Here is a 3,042-nt window from a genome sequence, read left to right as displayed (position 1 = left end):
AATCCATAATTAATGCACACAATTGCAATCAGAAATAAGCTTAAAACACAACTCCATATTTTTAAAATCCTAAAATTAGCCTCCAAATTCCTAATTGTCCAACTTAAGCTCATCATCCAATGGTCAACATTTCTTTTAGGTTCAGCTCTCACAACAATGGTGTCATCCTCCTCATCTGCCCAAACAAAAATACAACACCATTTTTTTCCGCAGTTTGATGATTACACAAGAAAAAAACATAAAATACAACTCATAATGGGAAACAACTATGGGCCGTTTGGTTGGTGTCCATGTCCATCAGAGACATGGATACAGTGACACATGTATATTGTTTGTTTAATGAGACACAAAATTATCTTGGACATGGTGACATAGAGGTGGCAAAACTGGTCGAATCCGTCGGGTCAATCCGCTAAACCCGCTAAAAAGGGCGGGTCGGGGTAGGATTTAGAGCCCGCCAAATTAAAAAAATTCGCCAAACCCGCACCACCAAATTGGCGGGGCGGTGCGGGCCGGTCCGTCGAGTGCGGGTTTTGGCGGGGCGGGGCGGGCCGGTCCACCAGGCCGAAACTTTTTATTTTTCTTTTTTTTATTAAATAAAAGAGTGGTTACTATTATAAAATTGATAATTATAGAATTTTTAAACACTTTTTTTTCATTTTTTGTTTTTATTCTTCTTTTAGTTATTAACTTTATTTATTTTATTTTACAATTTTGTATATATGCTCAAATTATGTGACTTATTTTTTAAAATAAAGATGGTTCTATTGATAAATATTATTTTGAACAATTTTATTGAAGTTAAAAATTAAGAAAAAGATAGTAAAAAAATTATTTTGAACAATTTTATTAAAGTTAAAAATAAAAAAAATAAAAAATTATATTATAATTTGACTATTTTTTATTTGTACTTGATTTTTTAATTATTATTTTTTGGTTAATTTTAATGAATTTTATTTTTCAAAAAAAAAAAAAGTCAAGCGGGCTAGCCCGCCAACCCGCCAATCTGCCATAAAGCGGGGTGGACTAACATTTTGAACCCATTTTAGTTGGCGGGACGGGCTGGTCCGCCCCGTTTATAAGGTGGGCCTAGACGGGGGCGGGCGGGCCGACCCGCTTTGCCACCCCTACGGTGACACACACATAGATACAAAATACATGTTTTTTGTGTCTCATCTTTAACCTGTGACACAGATTTGAGACACAGACACAGTTTTTTATTTCCACTTTTATCCTTGTTATCTTTTTTTATTTTCATTTATACCCTTCTCCTTTTAACCCTAATCCACTTCTTTTTCTCTTCTTTCTGACCTTCTTTCTCCATGCCTCTCATTCCAACCACCGCCTCACCTTCTCTGTCCCTCTCCACCGCCTCCATTCCTTTGTCCTTTTTTGCCGCCTCTTCTCCTCCTCCTCTTCTTCCTCCTCCTCCTCTCCACTGCCTCAACTCTTCTCTCCCTTCCTAGCTCCCTCATCTTTGAGGCTCCTTTTGCTTAGATTCGTCGCCGCCTCTACTTTGTATTTGTCTTTACCAAATCCACCGTTGTCGCCTCTGTTGTGCCTCCCTCTCCCTCTCTCAATTTGCCTCATAAATCTAATTTGGTCTCACCGACTCTTCCAATTTTGCCTATGCTTCTCTTTTACAATTCCTCCACCTCTCTTCCTTGTTGTCAGATCCCTTTAATTCTCTGTTTTTTTAATTCATGTATTATTTATTTTTTATTTAAATATTGATTGAAAATTGTGTTTATATATTAAATTAGATTGGATTTGAATTTTTAATTGATTCTATATTTGTTATTATTAGTAGTTGTAATTTGTATTGAAATGGTGGTAGAGAAGTGGTTATAGTGATTTTAATGGTAGTAATTTGAACTGATATAATGGTAAAGAGGTGGTGTTGATGGTTTGTGGTAGGGATAACATTGTCATTTTGTTAGAATGGTAAATTGCAAGTAGTGTTATTTCCTTGAGTACCAAACAAGTTCTCAAATTTCATGTCTCATTGTGTCTATGTCATTTTGTGTATTTGTGTCTGTGTCTTATTTATCTCCACCCACTAACCAAACGAAGCCTTAGCTTTGAGAATTCAACACTCACATTATAATTTAGGCACCCAAAAAAGAGAATGCTGGGGATTGGCCTCTGTACCAAACTAGCAAAGAACAAGGCACATTCCACATCCACACCATTGAGGAAGCTTCCCTGCTCTGCTACGACTGGTGGTTCTCACCCAAGTTCCATGTGAACGTGACCTACTTGAGCTCCCTGAACCTTGACTGCTGCTCCCAATCATCCCTATGAAGATGACGATGGGTTATCAGTTTGGGGATTTGGGGGATTCATCTAGGGATTTATTTCAATCGCAGGGGGCTAGATTGAGATAAGATACCGTCTCCATGTCATATAACAGTTACTGATGAGCGGATAATTTATACGCTTTTTGGCATTGTTTTTAGGTAGTTTTTAGTAAGTTTGAGCTACTTTTAGGGATGTTTTCATTAGTTTTTATGTTAAATTCACATTTCTGGACTTTACTATGAGTTTGTGTGTTTTTCTGTGATTTCAGGTAAATTCTGGCTGAAATTGAGGGACTTGAGCAAAACTCTGAAGAAGGCTGACAGAAGGACTGCTGATGCTGTTGGAATCTGACCTCCCTGCACTCAAAATGGATTTTCTGGAGCTACAGAACTCCAATTGGCGCGCTCTCAACGGCGTTGGAAAGTAGACATCCAGGGCTTTCCAGCAATATATAATAGTCCATACTTTATTCGAAGAATGATGACGTAACCTGGCGTTGAACGCCAAGTACACGCTGCTGTCTGGAGTTAAACGCCAGAAAAACGTCATGATCCGGAGTTGAACGCCCAAAACACGTCATAACTCGGAGTTCAACTCCAGGAAATGCCTCAGCTCGTGGATTAATCAAGCTCAGCCCAAGCATACACCAAGTGGGCCCCGGAAGTGGATTTAGGCATCAACTACTTACTCATGTAAACCCTAGGAGCTAGTCTAAGTATATATAGAACATTTATCTATTGT

Source organism: Arachis duranensis, chromosome 2 (genome assembly GCF_000817695.3).
Source record: "Arachis duranensis cultivar V14167 chromosome 2, aradu.V14167.gnm2.J7QH, whole genome shotgun sequence".
In the NCBI taxonomy this organism is placed as follows: domain Eukaryota; kingdom Viridiplantae; phylum Streptophyta; class Magnoliopsida; order Fabales; family Fabaceae; genus Arachis; species Arachis duranensis.
This window is presented reverse-complemented; position numbering follows the sequence as displayed.